The sequence below is a fragment of the Neopsephotus bourkii genome, unplaced genomic scaffold, assembly GCF_033783945.1.
Source record: "Neopsephotus bourkii isolate Nb327-2 ecotype Australia unplaced genomic scaffold, CSIRO-AGI_Nbou_v1 NB_547, whole genome shotgun sequence".
NCBI lineage: Eukaryota > Metazoa > Chordata > Aves > Psittaciformes > Psittacidae > Neopsephotus > Neopsephotus bourkii.
Window position 1 is genome coordinate 489,511 of NW_026901048.1, and position 23,744 is coordinate 513,254.

Sequence of the window (23,744 nt, forward strand, 5' to 3'; positions counted from 1 at the left end):
GGCTATAGTGACTTCATACTGGAGTAATTTTCCTGTTGAGATGATATGCTAAGACTTCATGACAAAAAGAAGGTTTTAGGAAATCAGATAGGATGTTTCATCATAGGATGCCACAGGACTGGTCTTTGAGGGATGAAATTAAAACTGAGTCTCAGGCTCACAGGAGGCATGAGAGTACCTATAGAAGTGTTGTCAGCTGTATGTTAAGCAAAGATGAAGTGAGCTTTGCCAGCATCATGTCACTGTTGCTTCTCAAGACAAGTATTGTCAGCCTTTTTAAATGGAGCTGTTTGTCATCTGTATCCTCTTAGTGACTCAGTATAAAAGTTTTATAGGCTGACAGCCACAGAACCGAGCTCATTGAGTGCAATAGAGAAAAATTTATGGTTTGGGTGGGAAGGGACCTTTAAAGATCATCTAGTAATTGTATATTGTAGCCAAGGTTCTGTTTAGCCTTTTTTAGCTTTCATATGAGAAAATAGCTATATAGCAAAGGGCCTATTTGCAGGGGTTGTTTTTCATTTTGTCATTTTGAATGAACATTGTATTAAATGTATGGTACTGAAGCTTGTGCTGCTCTTTGATTCTGCTTTGCATGTATTAAAAGTTGAAGTAACTTTAGTTATAATCAAAAAGGCAGTAGTGACAAGTCCTCTTTTTGTCTCTCAGGTCTGTAGGCGGCATGAAAGCTTGTGTGCATGTTTGTTTATTGGTAATGCATGCAAATTATTTTGGGAATGTACGTGGGAGTAGGTTTATACTATGAAACTAATTCTCTGTACACAGCCATCTCTGAAGATGAATGAAAGAAATGTGTGGGGAGACAAGTATCTTGCAGTTTTGATGCTGTAATTAAAATACAGATGCCTTTAATTTGCATTTTGAAAACATTCTGTTCATTCCTTAACTCATGGCATGGCTTAATACTTAAAATTGTTCCTTTTTTCTTTTGCTGTGCTGATGAAGTTAATTTACAGGAGTGAAACTGTCTCCTGTACACCATGAGGCCCATGTCATACTTCTGTGCAGGAGTCCTTTTGTAGCAGAGTCAGTGCGACCATGAGGTGATGTCTGTGGTTATTAACAGCTTCTCTTGCACTCAGAGGAATATTTTGTACTCAACAGAAACCAAAAGTTTAGATAAATATCTTTTTAAATGAGGAATATGCACATACAGCAAAGTTTGTCAGTAGGTTTGTTCAAGTGACTGTTTTATTTGCTGATTGTTATTAGTTTTATTTAGAAGATAAAATCTCATTCTATGTATTTGTTCCATTCTAAAGGAAACCTGATGTTTTTATATTGATATGCAGTTGTAATGGAGGAGGAGGCTTGTGTTCACACAGAACTAATGGGGTGACCTAGCTGTGTTTTTGTGAACTAAGCATCACCTGTAGGAATGGAGATGCAGAACAGAGGCATGTGAAAGCACTGTACTTTGCATGTGTGGTGGTTTGTAGACAGAGGACTTGATTCTTGCTTCAGTTGGATTTCTTCACCTCATTTGCACCAGGAGGAGCTGAGCACAAAGCTGGGGAAGCTCAGACTCATCCATTATTTTACACACAAATATTAAATGCCTTTTTGGAATCCCTTGGAGTTTCCAAGGATTGCTACATGAAGGTATTTTGGACAAAGGCAGTGTTGGAAGGAGAAGGTTGCAGCTTTCCCAAGGATGTCAGGATACTTGTAGGAGCTCCCAGAACTTGAAACCTCATCTCCTGGTGCACTGAGGAAACACCATCAGATCAGAATAATCTGGGATTATGTAGGTAATTGCCTAGAAGAGATCATGGTTACTGAATGGGCAAAGGAATGTTCTTCATTGTTGACTGGACTTTGATGCTCGAAACTAAACCGTTCATACTGCTACCTGCCCAGTCGCTGTTGTTTGAGATCCCTATACAGTGGCTGATTTCCTGCTCTGTGAGAGTGATAAGTCATTTTATAGTTTGGCCTCATAGGTAAGAATCCAGATCACCACTCCAGTGATATTTCAGCACTTCAGTGTTATTGAATCCTGTATTATTTAGCCCCTGTTCTGTATTACATGCACATTTCATAAGAAAATAGCACTGAAGATGAGTTTACTTACAAGACCGTGTTTGCTGGCATATGATCTCTTTGCATGCTGTGTTCTAAGGCATGAGTTGCCCTAGAGATGGTGATGAAGATTCCCCCCCCCCAAGATTTCTTTGAGTTGTTCAGTTGCATAAGTGTTCGTATTTAATTAATACTGTTTAAAATAAACCACACTTTTCCAAACGTTGATCTTTGACATTCCTTGTGGAATCTTTTGCTTGGAAGCATTGTATATCTGTGTTGTACTTTCCACTGCCGACAAAGTATCATAACCTGACATGTATGTCTGTCTCTGGGGGTGAATTTGTACTTTGGTAATACTGAGTTAGCGGAGTCTGTTCATCCCTCTAAAAGCATTCTTGGTGCAGCCCCATGTTACGTGTCTGCAGCTTAAGGCATGGTTTCATTCTTAGGGTTTATTCAGACCATTAGGAAGTAACTAATATTTCAGGGAACTTGTAGTCTCTGCTGCTGTTTTTTCTCTGCACTTGTGTGTCTGATGATTTCTTGTGTTTATGGCTCCTGGGCTATCTCCCTTCCCATCAGGGAACATGAGATTGTTCTTGAGTAATGGATGGTGGATACTGCAGAAGGCAGGAATTACCTTCAGCACTGTACACTTTCATTTGTTTAAGGTCAATTTGTCAGGCCTGAGAGCTGAAGTCAGAAGAACAAACCCAAACATACTTCTGAGGAAAACCCCACTGTTTTTGTTCTGGTTTAATGAGTTCTGTCTGTGCACGCTTCTTTTCTGTAAGTATATCTTTTCAGACACTAGTTTCTCAGTGATGCTACTCAATGGAACTGTTGGTTCTCATTGTGGTACTAACTGAAATCAGGCCAAACGAATTCCCGCAGTGAGACAGCTTGTTCTGCTTCTTCAAGAAGTACAGGATATAATTAAAAACATGACAGGTACTTAAAATACTTGAGCTACCTTCTCAAATGCTTCAGCTGCAAAGGATATGAAACAAAAGCAGTTTCACTGGACTGCTGTGTACAAGCCTGTCTCAGGACTTAGTTTTGATATTCCAGCAGTCTTCTATAATACTGTTCAAACATTTGGCTGCTTTTGCATCACAGCTTTTCCCATAAGAATTATTTTCAGGCAATTTAGAACCTGCAGTAGGTCTTACAAATTGACATTAGAAAAATGATGCCCAGTGCTGTTGTGGAGTGTGCCCGGTGAAGTATTTTTATATTATATTGAAGGACTTGAGTTGTGGCTCTTCACAGCATGTTTGAATCTCATTTTTCTGGCATGAAATTCTGATGCTGTGCTCTCTCAGAGCAGTGGGCAATATTTCATCAGGTTTCTAGGTTGACTTTATGGACTTGTGAAGCCTTTGACTACACAACATTTCCCAACAGCCCATGGCTTTATTAGGGAATCTCTGCAAGGCAGTGAAACATTAATTCACAGAACTCTGAAAATGTTTGAATTAATTTTTTCATTTGGCAGGGGGAAAAAAAAAAGGTGTCCACTGGCTTTTTTATTTCTTTGTGTCTTTATTTGCATACCGTATGGCAAATGATGTTTCCTACATATTAACTTCTGGTAGGAAGCAAGAGGCGGGTTTGAGGAAGCATATTAAAACTATTTTGTTCTCCTGCTGCAGTAGGTTTTCACTCCTCAAAGCCAAATTATATTTTTAGTTCCAAAGGGCAGTGTTATTTCATTTCTGCAGGATAGCTGTCTTATGTTTATGTCTGTGTGCCCATGGCTGAGAGTCAGGAGGGATCTTTTTTGCATATATGTATGTCACACTGATTCCATTGTTGGTTAACAGGCCCTTTAGACTCCAAGTGTGTAGTGAAGATAAATGTCTGCTAGTGTGTTGTAAAGTTATTAAAAACTCTTCGGTTCCCTGTTGATACACAGTGCTTTAGCAGATTAAGCCCTTTGAGACTTCCGCTGCCAGTTCTCAAATATCTGAAATAGGAAGGCAGCAGTAGGTGATAATTCTTGTCACCTTCTGATTGGCAGTGTTTTTAATTGAAGGTCCATGAAAGCAAGGAAGTGTGGATTTGGCAAGTTCACTTGCATTTTTTCCCTAAGTGACACAAGTAAGACAAAACAGGAATTACAGGTAAATCTTTTCTTTTGCGTAACAATTTTCTTTGTAGTGCTCCCATATACCTTAACAGGTTGGATACTGGATACTTAATGTAACTTCTATTTCAATATTCTGCTGATAACACTACTTTGCGGTCCTAGAAGTCATATGACAGCAGGACTTCTGTGGGATGGGAAAAGTTTGACTCGAGAGGCACCAAATGGGGCAGATGATTACGTGACACGTTTGTCTGTGACTGTTATAACTCAACATGATGTTTTGAGGATGGAAATGTTTCAGAAGGTTTTGAGCCCTGTTTTGAAGTAGAACTGCTTGTTTTCCGTAAGGATGTAGCCTTATGAGAAATAAGGGCAAGAGTTCCCTGCCTTATCTTTTCAGGAGTAATTGCCATGTCCAAGGTGAGGATACACCCACATGTACAGCAAGTAGCTTTCCTTGAAGGCTTAGCAGCATGTCAGGGACACAGCTAAGCAAATTCCCTTCTTGTGACTTCTGGAGAAAATTGTTTGTGTATGACAAAAAAAGCCTTTCCGTAGGGCACTTGCACGAACAGCCAAGCATTGAGGTACTCTCTCCACCTTTGCTGTCATGCAGATGCTTGGTGTTCCCTTCACTATCAGCATGGCTAGCACAAAATTGATTCCCTTTTCCCCCGTGATCTAAACCCCAAAAACAAAGCATTAAAGCAGTCAGCTGCTTTGACTTGTTTCCTGTGCTGAATTCCTATCTCATCCTGGTGTGACCACGGTGGATTTAACTGGTGCTGCCACAAAGATGAATGCCTCCCCCTGTATGTGCTGACAGCTAGCAGTGCCTCTTCATTAGTTGTTAGGAGCACAGGACCTCAAGGGCATTGCTGATACTGCCGACTGAACTAATTGTCCCTCTTGATATCTTCTGGAGGTAGCAGGCAGGCTATTTAATCAAACGGGCACCAGCATTACTGTGCATAGGTATTGTATCTCTGTGTGATGGTGTCTTGTGCTAATACAGCTTTGAGCGTTGCTTATTTCCTATTGAAGATCTCCTGAACACATTGCCATCCTTATTAACAGCATGATTTCTCAAAAATGTATTTGGTGGGGAGCCTCCTCCCTGCATGTGGACATATTGGCCCACTTTGTCTTATTGTCATCCTTCAGAGAAACCTGTAACAACTCTAAACTGCTTTTTTTCTAAGTGACCCTTGAAAATGGATGGACTCAGTGAGCCAGAGAAATGAAGCTGGCTGAAGCTGTGTTGCTTGTTTGTCACAAGGTTAATGGTGAGGGCTCAGTGGGAATGAACACTTTTCCATCTCGAGCAGCAGTTCTCATGATGCACAAATATTTGACATGCTCATAATAAGTTTGCCCCCTTCATAGATCTTAGAAAAACAAAACCCAAATCATTCCCAGTCTTAGATCCCGGTGCAATGAGATGGTGGTTCATGCTGCCAAGCTGTTGTGCTGGCACCATAACATTTGCTAATTTCAAGCTCTGTTCCCTTCAGGTCAATGCATGCAATATCCCTCTTAAGCATGCTTTTTTTTCTTTTTCTTTTTTTTTTTTTTTCTTTCTTTCTGTGCCTTTGTTGTCATGGCTACTGAGCAACACCTGGGAAAGGCACCAAGCTCAGGATATCTGCTTTGTGTTCCAGTTCCAGCAGTGTCTCCTTCCATGACATTGTACCAGATACTACCTCCCTGTGCCTTCATGTCCACATGTTTAATTGAGACAGCATCTGCATCCTTGTGAGAAGTACAAGCCTTGCATATTAATGATGCTAAGGAAATGGCAATCTTAACTAGTGATAGCAAGTTTTTAAAACCCTTATACTGAGGGAATAGACTGGAATTGTGACACATACCTGCAGAGTGATATGAGTAGTTTTGCCTCCTTTCTTTCATTTGGAAGATTCCCTCGTTATATCACATCTGTTTAAAGAGCAAGATTGGTATGACTCGGTCTTGAGCTACTAAAGAACTACCAGAAAATGTCCTGTATATCCTGCAAGGGGAGATGGGCACCATTTGCCTTTCAGAAGATGCAGTCTCTTTCCTAGTAGAACTCCAGCACTTCTATTTAACATACGAGAGCCTGTAATAGCTGTTTTAAACATAATTTCTTTATCTATGAATATTTATATATTTTTTATTTTCTTTATTTTTTTTTAATTATTAATCTGGTAGAACTTACATCAGTTTAGGCCATCTGCTTTTAAAGATGGAGGAATTAAATCTAGATGCAAGCATTATTTAAAGGAAAAATAAAAAAGAGCCATTTCTAAGTTCTCTGGGGTATGCTGCATGTGCTAGTAACTTAACTCCCTTCTATCTTTGTGAAGGAGTGCAGATTACAGACCAGAAGTGAGTGTGTTTATATTAGACGTAATAGTGCTTGCTTTTTTGAATGCTATTTCCTACTTATGATCTGTTTTGAGGAGAGGTGACAGATTAAGAACTTCTGAAATCTCCTAAACCCATTTTCTTTTCTGTAAAGGATGTAGCTTGTATAATGAAAATGTGGGGGCATGGATTGCTCCTACCCTATTTTAAATGCTACCAGTTGTAATCATAGCAGCGATGATGATTTTTTTTTTCTCCACCTCAGCACTGGAGCTTGACTGTGTTGGCAAATGGCTTTAGTAGTGACAGACATGCGGAGATAGTTTCCACAAAGCCAGGTTGCTGGAACAAGAGCTTGTTGCTCTGACAATTTTTGATAGTGATTTGAGGACCAAATGGGGAGGGAGGAGAAGCATTATTGGCTTTTTCCATTGGTCTGTTAAGCTGCGAGGAATTTTCTGACCTTTGATAGCGCAGACTGTGCTGAAAATAAATCACACCAGCTACAGTAAAGTCTTTATTCATGTTTGTGTTACACACTTTAACTACATGCTATGGGCACTCCATTTTGTTTGCCACTACAGAATCAGGCATGTTGATACGCTTGGCATTGTCTGGTGTATAAATACAAACTGTGTCTCAAAAAAAGTAAAGTGCCTTTTATCTTCTTGACTACAATAGCACTTTGAATGGCATCTTTGACAATTACTGGCTTCATATATGTCCCTCTAGTGGCGACATCAAAAAGTCCAGTGAAGTAATAGATGTAATATGTTGGATACCCTATTCAGGGCTTCAGTTCTTAGTTTGTTTCATGCCAGCAGTATCCTTGGCATATCATGAAGCGCAGCTTGAAACTTAGATTCACAAACAAATTCTGTGAGGTGGGAAGACAGTATGAGGAAAAATCGGAGGCATTGGTAATTCAAGCTTTTTGAGAAAAGATTTTCCTAAAAGTCCATATTCATGGAATCATAAAATGGTTTGGGTTCAAAAGGACTTTAAGATCATTTAGTTCCAACCCCCCTGCCACGGGGTTGCTGTCATTATTTTGATGAATTGTGATAATGATTACTTTGCTGTCTTGCCTCTGCTCACAAATTGATGATCCATCATCTTTAGTCAACATGCAAAGATTTACAATAAGATGATAATGTTTTTATTACAGTTTCCTGTGTGCACTTTGTGTATGTCAGTTGTTAAATGATTATCTGTACTTGACTACAAGAAATAATGAAAATAGCATTATAGGAAGAAGCGAGACAGAAATATTATGGAGGGATGCTCTGAAGTGTAGACATTCAAGATACTGTTATCCTTGGGTTGTTCTGTGGTACAGATGTCTGCCAGTCTTCTGAAATAATGAAATTTTAATTGGCAGCAGTAACCTCTGCAGGTGAGAAAAGTAAATCAATTAAAACACCTACTTCTTCTGTCAAATAGCTGGTAGTATCCCACTTAAAATGGCAGGAAAGACAGAGAGTGGGCGACTTGCCTGAAGCTGTCTGGGAAGCTGGTGTCTGAGTCTGAAGGCAGATCTCACCTGCTTGGTGCACCAAAAAGCTCTGCCCTCAGTGTGGGAGGCCAAAATATGCAGGCCTGTGAAGCCCTCTCATCTCTGAAATAATGGGGAAATGTAAGGTCTATTTGGATTGAAGGATGGTTTAGCCAAGCATCCTCAAAATATGGTACTTCCTAGTGCCTAGGTCCTCTGACTAGAAATCAGATTATATTCCTAAGGTTTACAGATCTCAAGGCAGGTATGCTCTGTTTTTTCTCATGTGCTTGGGTGTTCCTGCCTGACCTAATCGTGCACCCTGTGACTGTGGCAGTAAGAGGCTCAAAAAGCCTTTGCACTTCATCCAGTTCTTCTGCAGGATCTCTCACCTTCCCTCTTTTCTGTTACTGGTGCTAGTAGGGCGACACTGATCATTATTTAAATGAAGTATCATCTTTCTCCTTTCTTCTTTTTCAGCCATGTATTAAAGGAATGGGACAAAACATTTTAAGTTTATTGTGAGTGTAGGAACCTCACTTGTCTTTGTTTCTTCAGCACAGGCAGGGGTCAAATTTAAGGCTGAAAAGCAGAATTTCTGCCTCATTTCTCCCGGTTTCACAGTTATACCATGTACATGGTACTGATTCTATGATTTAACATGGTAAAAGCTGGGTTAGCCTGACTCCTTCCCTTTGACGGGAAAGGAAAACCTTTCTGTGGGATGTGAATGTCTTTGCCCAGGGAGACATACCTCATCTCTGCTCACGGAATTGTAGCTTTATTGCTACCTCTGGAGATGGAAATCTCTGCTAATTGAATTGCATATCTTTTATAAAGCTAATGGGCATAACTGGTTATGAAATGTTGATCTTCTGTGCTGTGTTTCAGATCCCTGCTATATTCATAAATTTAGTCAGTGGCTAGCTGTTACTTTCTGGAAAAAATAACAAGGTAGCGCGTGTGATTGATGTATGTTTGTGAAGAGATTGCTTCAAACTACAAGTGCAAGGTTGACTGTCAGATCTTAATGGAGCTGGTCTACAATTTCAGTGGTGATTAGTGAAGGAAAAATACCAAGGAGCAGTGCTTGATGTTGTTCTGTTGGCTTCTGCTGCAGACCAGTCTCCTCTGTGGCAGGAGAAGGGCTGCTGCTCTGGGTTGAAACAAGTTGCAAATCTGGCTCCATGGTGTGCGTTTCAGGTGGCACATATATCACAGAATCATAGAATAGTTAGGGTTGTGAAAGGACCTTAAGATCATCTAGTTCCAACTCCCCCTGCCATGGGCAGAGATGCCTCAAACTAGACCATGTTGCCCAAGGCCCCATCTAGCCTAGCCTTGAACACTGCCAGGGATGGAGCTTTCACTTCTTTGGGAAACCTGTTCCAATGCCTCACCACCCTCACAGTAAAGAACTTCTTCCTTTATATCTAACCTGAACTTCGCCTGTTTAAGCTTGAACTCGTTACCCCTTGTCCTATCACTACAGTCCCTAATGAAGAGTCCATCTCCAGCATCCTTGTAGGCCCCCTTCAGATACTGGAAGGCTGCTATGAGGTCTCCACGCAGCCTTCTCTTCTCCAGGCTGAGCAGCCCCAACTTTCTCAGCCTATCTTCATACAGGAGGTGCTCCAGTCCCCTGATCATCCTCGTGGCCTCCTCTGGATTTGCTCCAACAGGTCCATGTCAACAGTTCCGTGTCTGGGGGCAGCCTGCCCTTTTGTCCACTCATGGCTGTGTGCAGCCAAGGCTGGCAGGGGGATCCTCTCTGCAAAGGGCTTCTTTCAGGGCAACTATGGAAAATGTGACAGCCTTGTCAGCCAGTTTGCTGCATGCCAATATGGAGGAGGGAGAAGGAAAACACCCAGGAAAGGGTGAACTTTGTGGCTTGCCAACTGTAGTGTTGCAGCTATGGAGTCTGGGGGAAACACGCCATCTGCTACCATTTGGCATGACTTGGCTGTGAGAGCACAAGAGGGCATTATTGTTCTCAGCCTTAGTGGAATGAGCTGGCAGCATGCCTGCTGGGCTGCTGTCTTCTGCGAGAGATGGGAGTGGGAGGGATGTGATGGTAAAACAGCAACTGTGTCTCTGCCTTGCATGTTGCAGTGGTGCGAATGCTGGGGGAGAGGGTCAATGGTGCCTTGGACACCGCATGCCTCTCTGCTTCTGTGTGGTGAAAGGGCATACTTCACCAGGGTGAGTGGGTCTAGCAAGGGGCTGTGATGGAATAATGTGCCTGCCAAGGACAATAACACTGTTAAAGTTCTTAGTAATGTTAGAGGTGTAATAACAGGGGGTTTACCCAGGCTGATGAGAGAATGAGCTGGCTCAGTGGAGACCTCGCTGAGCTTGGATAAGCATCCCCAAACAAGATTAGCTATACTAGGGGCTGGTTTCCTTACGAAGGGCAGGACATCTGCAGCTTTATGCCTTTCAGTTTGTATTGCAGCTTACTGTTACCTGTAAGTGTAGACCTCACTTTCTAGGACAGAGAAGAGAAGATAGCAGGGGCTTCAGGAAAAACTTCAGATAAACTGCCTAAAGCACCAGGTACACCTTGGCTCAGAGAACAAAATACTCGCGTCTCAGTTATCGCAATAAAATAGCACAGAGGTGGGAGAGCACACTTCTAGCAGCAGGCAAGACAAACAGTAAATCTGTAATTCTATCATCAAGGTATGAGAAGCAATAATGGTTGGAGCTAAGGAGAATGAATAATGGAATTAAACAGTGGGCTACCAAAAAGGTATTTAAAGGGGAGTGTTTGTGTCAGGGGAACATGAAATAATTTGGGTCAAGCCCTTGTTATTTTCTTGTCAATAGAAAGTCAATTTAAGCTATGGTAAAGGCAAAAGAATAGTCATACTATAACAGTTGTTCATGCAAGGCATGCATGCATGTGGATGCTGTCTGTCCATTTGCAGTATTGCAGAGGAGCACTTCCGAAATGGTGTAAGAGAATCCAAGCGGGGAGAGCAGCCGGCTGTATGTAACGCGCCTGTGATGAATAAAAGCACGTTTAGCTTCCATCTGTTCTGTTTTGGATGATGCCAATAGAAGGGTCATAGCTTTGGCAGTGATGGATATTTGAAACCATTGCCATTTTTAGCTGCTCCCAATTTTTTCTCATTCTGTGTATTGGATCCCTATTTTCCTTTTTGACATGCATGGCCAGATACACTGCAGGTGGTGATTTGCTACAAGTGTTAGATAAAGTGAGTCCTTGCTGTGTCTCCTTCTACCACTGCTGCACTAGATACAAAAATTATGGGGAATGGAAATCATTAAGAATATGTTTTGGCACATTCCAGATAACTGTAATTTTGCTTTTCTGGACATACATGCATGATTACTTTATAGTTTATGTTTATGAAATATTATGAGCTTAAAACTAATAACAAACTTAGATATGCAACTACAGTGCAAGAAATGGATTACTTGCCAAACACAGTATTTTATATGATTACTGAAATGTAAACTTTTATCTTTTTTTTTTTTTTTTACATGATTACAAAAAGGCATTGAGGAGTGTTCTTATATAATTCGGCTTTCATTAAAAATAGAAATGTGTTGTGGACTTGTAAAATGGTGCACCACACACAATTATAGCACTCAATAGTTCTTCCGGGAAGATGGCAAGAGATCAGCAGCACAGACACAGGAGAGCCTGAGATGCTACTTTTGCAAGTTGTCATTATGGTGGGAGCTGGGCCCATGGTCAAACATGCCCCTCCAGAGGTTTGTTCTGTCTCTAGAGGAGATCCATGTGGATTGAAGAGCAGTATTTTTCCATAAATGATTGTAAATCCATTTATTGTAGTCCGATATTATTAATCTTTGTGAATTTTTGTAATACCTAATCAGCCTTTATTTAAAATGCTGTAATTGCTTTGTTAGACCTCAGTGCACTAAAATCCATTTAAAGAATCCCCAACGGCTTTTTACATGTCAGTCTTTTTAAAGCCACACAGATTTGCAGAGAAGTGGCCTGTCTTAAAGGTGCTATAGCAGGTCTAAGTGTATGTGTTGATTTGTAGTGTTTTGAGTATAGCTTTGTCCATATATGCAGATGATAAGAGAAGAAAAATGTGAAAATCATTTTTCACTTTAAAGTGCTTTTGTTCTCTTGGGACTCCTACACACCCCAGTGATAAATCCACAATTCAGGTTATGTTTAGCAGAGAGTGTTGACACTGGAGCTGGCATAACTGAGGTTTATGTTTTTTGAGTACCATTATGTACTGCTGGATCAGCAGCTGTGTTTTTAATGCATCAGCTCGCTTTTAATTCCTTTTCTGTTTTAACAACGTAAGCTATGTATCAACATGCTATTTAAAATAAATAGACAGTGGTCCCCTAGAAATGCCCTGAAGATTCAGTCATGTTCGTAAGTTGCCGTGTGCCAGCAAAAGCTGGGGAAAAGATTTAATAATGCTTTTATTCCATATTAATTAAATGTCTGACTGGTGACACTGTTACTCAATAGATTCAGTTACTGTGAAAAGATCTGTCATGCAGAGATGCCCATTAGTAATTACGAGTGCCAGATGGCACATTTGATGCCCCTGCAGTGTTAGCCATTGGTTGAGTCGCTGTGTCTGAAATAGGCAGTAATGCATAATGTTTTTCCAAAGGTGTTTTGTGCATCTTGTTCTATATGTGAAATTGAGACAAGTCTAATGTTACCAAGTTACATGGATTTGAATTTAAAACTCATTTTAATTGCTCACCATCCTTATTCCTTAATTTTTTTTTATTATTGTTTCAATATTAGCATTGTTATTATTTTCTGAAACAGGTAATTTGTGCAGTTCAGAGGCCAACTAAAATCTCTACCAAATCATTTTGACACTTTCAGCCTTGATATAGCTGAGTACATCCTTGGAGGTCTGTTGTACTTAACCTGCTTCTGTTTCTGAAGAGAATAAGTAAAGATTAAATACTGTGCTTAGCTCTTTATCTTACCCTTTTCTCCTTCAGTGGCATAACTTGCTGCAAAGAAATATAATCAAGGCCTTGTACGGCCCTGCTGTTCAGTTTAATTCATGTTCTCTCTATCAGTAATGTGAAAATTGCTTTTGTGAATTGATGGTGAGATCAGTGTTATGTGGAGTGTGTGGCAGTTCTTCTAGTGCTCTCTTTGCTAATTTATGTACTTAAGTGATGAATCTTGGCCAGCTCTTAAACAAAATGAAGTTTAAATCTAAGCTGGATTTTTGTGCGTCTGAGGCAGTGGTGCCTGACCTCTGACTGTGCTCCACAGTGATATTTTGTTCTGCAGTATGACAAATAATCCCTCTCCTAATTTCTGCTAATAAACAGGCATACTGAGTAGTTCGTCTATGCTTAAACTCACTCTAGATACAGATCAGCTTCTCCAAATCCATTTACTCCTCATGCTGAGGTGGGTGATGAAGTAGTAAATAGAGACCTTTCAAACGTAAAGACCTTGTAAACAAGCTGAACTCTGCCCTGATACAGTGCCAGGCAATTAGCTGAGAGCACCACTTGTTTGCTGCTGCTTCCAATTTACTTCAGATGTTGTATCCTGTGGCAGCAAGCAGTGATACTGTAGCCAGGCCCTTGGCTGTTCCTGTACTCTCTGGCTTTTTCTAGCTCTTTCTTTGTCCAGCTAAGGGAAAGAATTGCAATGCCCTTTTCATCCCTGATGAGCCTTTACTTCCTCTTTCCTACATCTTCCTGCCTTGGAGCTAGCTATGGTCTCTGAGAGCTGGCAGTGCCTGGCCTGTTCTTGTCACTCCATGTCCCCCTTACTCTTTGCAAACCACCCTGTTCTTACTGACCAAAGACGTCATGCAGCCTCACAAAAAACACTTGCTTCTGAAAGTCTCTTGCAGTGGGGGCACATGGCAGAACTTTCATTGCCAGGGCCAGTTATAGTGTCAGCATGTGCAAAGTCTGATACCCTGAGGAGTCCATTAGTTTTCAGGGAGACCTTAATAATCAAGGAAATTTTATGAGCCGTCAACTCTAAGGTTAATAAAGTTAATGTTTCATTGTTACTGCCTGTGATGTACTGTACTGGGTAATGCAAGCCAAGTGTATGGCAGTGCTGCCCTCTGCAGCCTCCTGTTTTGGTGGAAACAGCAGTCGTGGGGGAGTTTTAAGGCAGCCCTCCTCGAGTAAGGTTGGAAAGCTACCCATGCCCAGCAAAGCCATATTAATGCTCCTTCTGCCCTCACCCTGCTGAAGTGCTTTTTTGCCTGCAGGCTATTGAACACCCCCGTCAGCCATTGTTAAGCAAGCCAGACTTTTCAAGTTTTCATGGGATGCTCTAAGCCTTAGTCTATGTTGATCATGCTCCCGACATCGGTGTAGACATATGCAGCAGAGCTTGTGGAGTGACTTGGTGTGTGGTGGGTATGGCGAGTAGGTACTGTCACACACAGGCACAGCTGTGTTTTACTCCCTATTCATCTCCATCTGAAAATTTGCACTTTTTGTGCCTGTTACCAGCTTTGGTATGTAAGAGATCTGTTGCCTTACAGATGGCATTTTTCTGAAGAGTACGATTCTTTGCTTGGAAAAAAGAAGTATTTGGGGAAAATTAGTATGATGTTCTTAGTAAATTTTGTTAATTTGTTTGGACTGTGCATTGGGATGATGTTTCGAAGAAGAGGTTGGATTTCTGTGTGTTTTTCACAGCAGTAATTTTTAGTGGGCTGAAGATGAGTGGTTGGATCTGTTGAGATGACTTCTGGATCTTTTCAAAGTTATTTTCCTGCTCTAGCTTTGTTTCTGGATTGCATAATCCAGTCTATTTAATTAATTCAATGTCTCACATAAGCAAAGAACATGGTATTCTGTTACCATATACACTTGGTCACCTCAGTTGTATTTGCTGGTGTGCATAGTTCATAGTTACAATGCTCTTCCTCGAAGTTGAAAGTTTTGTGGTTAGACTTATTTACAGTGTCTAAGTGAATTGAAGTCATCCTGTATTTTCCTCATTATAAGGAGAGAATTTGGCCTCGGTGTAATTCAATTTAAACTTATGCCACCAATGTAGTTAACTTCCTGCCAAATTACATGAAGCCCCATGGTTGTGTGCATGATGGCTTGGAAGAGCTGAGCTAAGCCTTGACTTTCAAGTTAGGGAATTCAGTTTTAACCCGTCTGGCAGCTCCTTATTGCATGTTTCTCAGCAGAGCCCTATTCTTGACTTTATTATTGTCAGTTTTTCCTGTGTGATTATTTTATGTCCAGAAATTAAACATGAGCAATGACTGTCTTTTCGGGAAGCCAGTAGGGAAACTCCAGAGATATGTTAAATATAGTAAGCTGAAATGATCAAGTTGTGGAGCTTGGAGAACCAATGCAGCATGCTGACTGTGATTTTGATATTGATTTATTGTCTGATTTGTGGGTAATGCCAAGCTGACAGAGGCAGAGAAACATGTCTTTTGTTAGCCAAAATAGAACCATGATGCTGTGTGCTGGAAAGAAAAAAGGGATTGATCCCATGTATTATCAGCTACATAAGAAAAACTTAGTATGTCTTGGCTCTTCCAGTGGTTAATCTACCAAGGTGAATCATCCCATTAAAAAGTCTCCATTGAGTATGAAGGAGCCTGAACAGATGGAGGCTTTTTCATGGGTATCCTTAGATGTTGTATCAGGTCCTGGAAGCAAAACTGGCAAGAAAGTAAAGGCAATGAGTGCTTAACAGAATTTCCCACTAGTATAATCTCAAAGCTGACAAGTTATGACAGGCAGCAGGTGAATGTATACTTGAGAATGGATTGTTTTGTTTCTCTCCTGACAGGCATATAAATCTGTCTTCACATAATATATGTATATATAAATTAGAAGAAGAAAAAATAAATATGTAAACAATTTCTTGAGTTTGCATTGAAATTACAAATTATTTTAAATCCATGTATTTGTGCAAGCAAAGTTTTCATGCGTGAATGTAAGTTTTAAGTTTTAGTGGTCTGCTTGCTTTCTCCTTGCTTGATATATATATGTGTGTGTGTATATATGTATATATTATATTCCTGTTGCTTTCCTAGTAGGCATTTGTACTTCACAATGCTTTCTATGCTGTCTTGTAACTAAAAAGAACAGCTTAATGATACCATGGTAATGATACCGTAGGTGTCTTGTTGTCCAGGGTTACTTGAAAATTGGAGAGCATTTGAGGTAGTATAGGACCTGCTGGACCCATTTTGTGTGAACAAATAGGGTTTAAAAACCTCTCAGTTCTGGGTGCTAGACAGAATTTTCTATTTGGCAGACAAGAGGTGTAAGGACAAATTAATCGCTATGTACAAGAAAAAAATCAAGGTAATCAGAAAAAGCCTACCTCTGTGGAAGGTGCCAGTAGTTCAGCCATATAGCAGTTGGACGTATTTATAATAATAAATATTTATTTATTTATAATAATAAAAGAATTAGAAAACATAGAAGAAATTATAGAATTAGGTGGTATTAAAGTGGATTCTTGGAAATCATACATATAAATGCTGTAAACCTGCTAAATTAATTTAAATTATTTTTCTATGTTTATGCACATGTATTTATAGGCTGAACTGTCCTGTTGTATTGTGAACAGTAGTAAACCAGAAAATTAGCTATGGTCTTTACATTGTACTTTCATAAAGCACAATCATCCCTTGCATCTCTCTGAAAAGTAACTTGTTTCTAAAACTGGTTAGGCTGTATCTCCTCTCTGGGAAACAGTCCGCTAGTGTCATTGAAGGCTCTCACATGGCTGAAAATGAGCTTTAAAGCTGTGGTGTTAGAAAAATTAACCTGAAGCATGATATACTTCAGATTTTCTTTCATTGTGACATGTTCTGATGAGCAGTGTTTTCTCAAGGGGGTTGTCCTGGTTGTGTTGCTGCTCACCAGATTGTTTCCTGAAAATGCTCTCAGCCTCAATGTGCACTGCTCCTGCCTCTCTCTACTTTGAGGGAGAATGTGGAACAGCATGGAGGCTTCCAAACTGTAACATAAGTACTGCTTCATTATTTCCATAAGAGCTTAGACTAATGACTAGCAGTGGGAATGAAACCAACACAGGATCATGCTGTGAGAGTTGCTGGGCCAAAACAGAGTGCCAAAACAGACTTTTGCATTACTTTTCACATCTGTGTCTTGTAGGATTTCTTACATATAGGTCTCTCTAGGAGATCCTGCAGATAGGGTTTCTCAGCTCCAAGCCATGTCAGAGCATCCATTCTGCTAACTGTCTTCAGAAGAAAGGTCTGTGACAAATGCTAAATGCTCAAGGCTTCTGGTCCCCTGCTCAACACTAACACATCTTGATTTTGGAGCTGGCAGTGTCCTGCTTGTTTCTGTGAGCAGGCATGGTGCAGGCTAGCAAGCCAAGATGCAGTGGTGTCATCAAGGGGCACAGCAATCATCTTCAGGCTTTTAAAAGGGTAAAGGGTAACTTTGAAATGGTATTTTTGACTGGATTAGAAATACCTACTCTCAGTCTTGAAACACTGCTTATAACCCATCACCATAATCTTCCCTTTAACACTGGAAAAATGCTAAACTTCATATTTTGCTCAGAAGCATGCATGCTTAAGAGAGATGCTGCACACTGTGATTACCGCATTTATGTGACTGATTGTACTATGTGACTATAGATTTATTACCTAGGATGTGTGTGACACATGCAGCTATTTCAGAAAAGGCTCCTTGAATACATGTGTATTGCGTTGTTAATAATAAATAAGAATGAAATGTTCCAGCCTGTGTTAATGTATTTCAAAACTAGCTTAGGTTGAAGAGGGATGATTCACTCTTCAAAGCGAAGTGCACCCATGCAGTTACTGAACATTGCTGAATGTTAAGTGTCTGTTGTGGAACTTGACCTTAATCTCTGTGTAACTCTGGGAATACTTGGAAGTCTGGCCCCAAATGGCCTCTGGACACCTAGGGAGTTGTTTTTGGTTTTTGTTCTTTTCCCATTCTGCTCTTAAATGTTTAAATACTCAGTGGTTAGGGTAAAATGTTCCAGATACCATGCTAACTAGTGCTTCACCTATGTGATGTAAGGAAAAGAACATAATTCTTAAGCTGAGGTTAATAATATTTTGTAAATGTTTTACAGGGGACTAGTTGTAGGGTTTGGTTTTGTTGTTTTCTGGTTTTACTGTTCAGGAAATTTGGAGAATGAGGTAGTTGGGCCTGTCTCTCACGGACCTCGTTGCACAGAGCAGCTCAATTTGTAGCAGAGAATCCAAAGCAGAAATGCAAATGAGAATTTCCCTCCGGATACATAGTCTCAGAGGAGAGAGGAGAGTGTGCAGCTCCATGGGTGAAGGCGCAGGCTGGTCAGGAGAAGCTGTGCATGCTGATGGGCAGTACTTGATCCTGTGTTCAGCAGGATAAATGGGATTGGAGCCTACTTCAAACGTACTGCTAAAGAGTAATTAAAAATAAGCAGTGGGTAGTAGCGCTGGAGGGGGAATGCTGGTTCAGCGGGGACTCCAAGGCACTGGGATCAGGTTGCAGCCTGTGAATGCCAGGTCCGGCCCCAGTGTCAGCTGGAGCTGTCTTCATCCTCTGATGTATTTGCAATGTAAATAATACTGTGTGTTTAAAAACAAAGTGTGCACTGTACTGCCTGGGATAAAGAAACGTGTGCACTCAGAATAAAAGGTGAGCTTGACTTGAAATTTCCTGGTTGCCTCCAGTTTCAGGCTGTAGAGGGATAGGAATGTAAATTGAATGACCGTGTTGTGACACCTTTCTGGTCTTTGAACCGCTTGTCTTTATGTGTAGTTCCATCATAGTGGACAGATTTATAGGGGCTTGTTTTGGAAAGTCAGTATTTATGATCTGAGAAGCTGCAGCTGTGTTGGTCTGTGGTGTTACACCTCATCTTTCAAATACATCAAAATGTTTGGCAAAACTGACTTCTCAGGGAGATGGATCTACGTTTTTATCAGTACAGCAAAGCTTCTGTATGTTATTATTGAAATAAAATTGCCCCAGAAAGGAACAGAAACTTGTAACAAATCAGAATCCTGTCACAAAGACGTTTCCCTGCATTAGCACTTTGTGAGAGAGTATATGGCCTGCAATGTTATAACTAAAACACACCGTTTCATTAATGTAAAGGGGACATAATCTAGTCAAATGCTTGTGTGTTGATCCTACTTGTGAGTGGCTCACTAATTCCAGTAACGATTTGCAAGAAGCAAGCTCCCAAATACTGTAAAATTTTATAACATATTTTTCCTATTTTTGGTTCTATCGGAAACATTTAATGACCTCTGTCTGGCATACTGCCACTTAGAACTTTGCAGCATTACATTTGTCTTCTGATCTTGGTGGCAAAATTCCCAGTGACTTCAATATAAACAAGATTGCAGGCCAATTATGACAGGATATTATGGAAAATACCATAATAAATTGAAAAGGAAAAGGGGATTTTAGGCTGAAAACTGATAAGTATCAAATTTGAATTTAGCTGAAATAGCTGTGTTTAAACACCCTCCGTCTTTGATTCCTCCATGTGAATGTTTTTTTGGGGGGGTGGGGTAGATTCATTGTGAGGACTTGAATAACTGTATGTGGTCAGGAAGTCTGCTGCAGGTTGCATCCAAAAGCCTTATAAGATATACCACAGCTCTGAAGGTACGTTCTCAAGTAGAAAATCAAGCAATAACAGTGAAAATCAGTCTGCTGTTCTTTCTTGATCTTATTGCATTATAGAAATACATGAAAAGGATAAGAGAAACTCAACAGCCATGTCCTCTCTAAAGTGCTCCTTGCCTATAATTTCTTACATTAAAAAAAACAACAACAACCCAGCAACTGTGAGGTTGAGTTACCTCTGAAATGCATTGAGCTTTATATAAGAATAGTATCTAAAATTCCACTTTTCCTGGTTAGGAATGGATTCTCTTAAATTGACTTAGAACAATGTTTGCAAAGATCAGGTCCTACTTTAGTGATAAGCAACCCAATTTTAATAATGAAAGCATCTGTGGGGTATGTTTAGACTCAGCAGAGGGGTATGTGTGCTTAAATGCAAGTGTGTGTGTATGTATACTTGTTATTGTTTATTTGCACACATGATATGTTTAAAACCAAACAGCTTTCTCCTTTGTGAGGTCTGATTTATGCCTAGTATTAATAAAATCCATGGTGATGGTTTTCAGAAACTTAAACCAACAGTGCAGCATTAGAACTTTTCCGCTCCTGCCCCCATCTGCTATGGAGGCATCCTTCTGGGAAGCTATTTTGCCTATATTTATATGTATACATACCAATTCACTGTTGTGTGTAGTGTAAGATTTTTATTGCATACATAGGATTTCTTTTCCCCTAAAAGATTTTTTTTACTTGTTGCTTATTAGAAGAGTGACATATTTTAAAATGAAGAATCAAGTGTAGTGTCATCTTTATAAAGCTTTATCAGTTATAGAAGTGCCACTTCAAAGCCAGCATGTAGCTATTCTTTACCTTTTTTTTTTGCTTCTACCCAAATTTTGACAGTATTCTGGGTTTGGGTGTATTTGTTTTTTGGGGTTTGGGGGATGGTGAGGGGGGAATGCAGATTTTCCCTTGATGCTGCTAAAATTTTTCAGGGGGGTTAATATGGAAATACAGATATGCTTGTTCTGTCCTGTATGTAACCAGCCAGCATGTTTGCCATGTTTCACATTATGAAAACATATTGGTATGTCCCATGAGGGCTGGCCAAAGATTAACTTTATGTTATTTTAATGGCAGGAAGCAGAAGAAAAAGGAAGAGGGCATTTGTGTACAAATACTTCTCACTCTGAGCTGACTCTCTTTTTGTTCTCTTCCCCCCAGATTATTTGATGGTGTAGTTACTTAATGACTTCAAATAACACTAAAATAAACAGCTGTTCCCAGTACTTTCTAGCTAAGATCTTGCTTGTCTTCAGAAGCTGCTTTCTAGAGGGACCAAGCGAAGAGGACGTTATTTCAACCAGGGAAATGTCCTAGCAAATAAGGTCTAGCCATTAAAGGGAAGGCTTCAAAGTCTTCCCTCTTCCTGATCTTCACTGCCTGGGAAACAAGATTGCTCAAGGTTTGGGAGAAATCTGGTAAAGAAATCTTTAGTCGGTGCTTGAATCTCATGAATGCTGGAGCCACTGCTTAGCTGGTGGAATGTTGATCCTGGAAAAGTATGTTTTGGTCTTTAAATGACTGCTATTTGAAATTAAATGGACAAAACTGGAGGTCAATAAACTGGTTGTTGTCTCACTAGTCACACAAGCAGGGAGGCCTTGTTCTCACTGAGACCCATCAGGAGTTGGTGGAGCACTACTGGAGACAGTATTGACAGCTTTAGACCTTTTTACCTTGAGTAAGTTAACCAATGCTGATACCATAAACCAGAGAAGGCCATGGTTTGAGTTGCTAACTGTTTCAGTGCTGTGGTATTAACTGGAGGTAAGAAGTAAAGTTACTGCAGATGCCAAGGTGTTGACACTTGCAGTTGACATAGCTTGCAACCATAGTGCTTCATCAGCAGCAGGTGAGGAGAACTGGAGGCTGTCCAGCTCCCCTTAGCTGACTTGTGTTGGCCAAACACTGGTGCTTTCTTATGCTGAGTAGCTTTCCTGCAGCTGTGTTGGGAGTTCATGTCCCATTTCAGATTGTACAAGCTCTTAGGAAGCAAAAGCCAAATACGTTTCTCCTTCAGGAGTGGATGTTTGCTGGAGTGAAGTAGTATTGGCTAGATAAATGTGAGAAAAATTTTGGTTTCACTTGCAACGTGCTGCTGCTGAGGCTCTCCCCTCTCTGTGTTTGTTGTCTCCTTTTTTTTCCTTTTTTCCCCTCCTCCTTCCCCATGTGTTGATACTCTTCCAAGTGCTTGGACCATATCATTGCTTTCCTGGTGGTGCTATAAAATGTGTGATGCTTATAGTGAATTTATGGCTTACAGTGGTTGTGATTTAAGTGTGACACCTTTATCTTGAGGGTTAAAACATGCTTGTGAGCTGTGGGAGCATAATTTATTCATTTTAAGCCTCTAAAATGAAATAAGAGAATGGTGGATGAAAGGGAATTCTAAAACCAGAAAGTAAAAATCGTTCTAGTTTTACTTCCAGTTGTTAGGAAGCCCCTAGTTTTTCTGAACAGGGGAACAGTGCTGATCCTGCTTCATATGTGTTTGCTGGTATGTTTTGGAGCATGAAACTGGATGTAATTCTGCTCAACTTTGGCACTAAAAAGCACAAAGCATAACCAAAACATGCTGGAGTACCTGTGCATGGTGATTTCTGTCAGTATTTCCTAGTGTACCACTGAGCCTTGGGACAAGCTCCCAGCAGTGCTGCTTCAAGCTGTCCATTGGTCATTTCGTGTTGTGGAACTGTCATGGTCTTAAAATCTGATGGAAGAAGTTAGACAGAAAGAACCCCACTGGACATGTTGTTGAATCAGCCAAATTTAAGTAGGGCTGTTTGCTTCAGAAATAGCACACAAGCAAAGCACAAACTGATATATATTTTTTTTGTGGCTGTTAACAGTGAATTCAAATGCAAAGCACATACCAACAAGCTATGTCAAAGAGTGGGTTTCCAGTCTGACCTTGATGGCTGTTCACTTATTGCACTGTAGGAAATGCCATGACCTTCTAAATAATTATTAGCCCAGTTATTCAGACCTGCAAAAACTGTATGACAGCAGCTAAAAACCTTCCACCTACAATATGGTCTATGTAGCATAATTATTGTTAGGGTCATTATCTGATTTTTAGATTCTTTCAACAGTGTCTGCTTGTTATTTCTCCCTAGGAGACAGATACAAACCAGTATTTTATTTCTGGAAGTAAGAATGTAGCCTAAAGATCTAGTATGGGGAAATGTATTTGTCTTCAATGCCACATAAATGTTAACTTGATCCTTCCTAAGACAAATAGTTCTTGACAAATTAAAGCTTAAATACAGAAGGTTTTCTTAAAGATGTTCAGGTTTATGAAAAGATATACTGACTTCTAGGAGACAAGGTCCGTATCTGCAAACTGTGGTACCAGGCACACACTTGTATTTCACCAAAGCCAAAATTTTTGGGGGCTACGTGAAGGTTTTACATTTACTTGGAAAATAAATAAAAGAGAAATTCAACTAGCAGCACTAGCTGGGAATTTAATTCCTTATGAACTTCATTGTCTGATAACTGTGAGCCATGTTACGTTCATGGGATATTGGCATTCATAACTGTGATATCTGATATACCTACAGGTAGTAATTTCAGGATACAGTCAGAAACTCAGACCTTTGCGTGACTGGTATTGCAGTCACACAAGTAAAACAAGCATCTGTGGCTTGGTCCTTCAATTTTTCATTAATGAAGTAAAAGCAGAACAGTGAAAAAGATTTTATGAAAAAGATTTTATGCAGGATAGATAATCCCAGTTTATGTTGCATTATTAATATAATAAATATGAATGGGTTTTTATAATTGGATTTATTAATACATTTTTCTTTTAAGGACTAAAATTCTGAGGGATTTTTATCACACTGTGTTTTTTCTATTCAGTGAAAGATTCAAACTTCTGTTTCAAGGAAAATAAGGTACACGCCTCTCAGCTGCCTTTCTGTAAGTCTGAAATTGTTCCTCTGAGGCCAGTATATGGATGTGTGTCCAATTTTAAAGATTATTTCATAGGCCATTATGCACTGCATGAATTTTGTTATCAAAAACACTGAAATACCTGTTAGAGCCATGTGGTATTTGTCACACATGAAGAAACAGGTGGACCCAGAATGTGTGAGTTCCCAGTGTAGCCTT

At 40.1% G+C, this 23,744-nt stretch overlaps 1 protein-coding gene across 2 annotated transcripts in view; it reads left to right on the top strand.

Annotated features, from left to right (window-relative positions):
* ARHGAP24 (Rho GTPase activating protein 24) overlaps positions 1–23,744 on the top strand; it is a 210,554-nt gene that overhangs the window by 81,774 nt on the left and 105,036 nt on the right. The gene's annotated exons all lie outside the window — the stretch shown is intronic.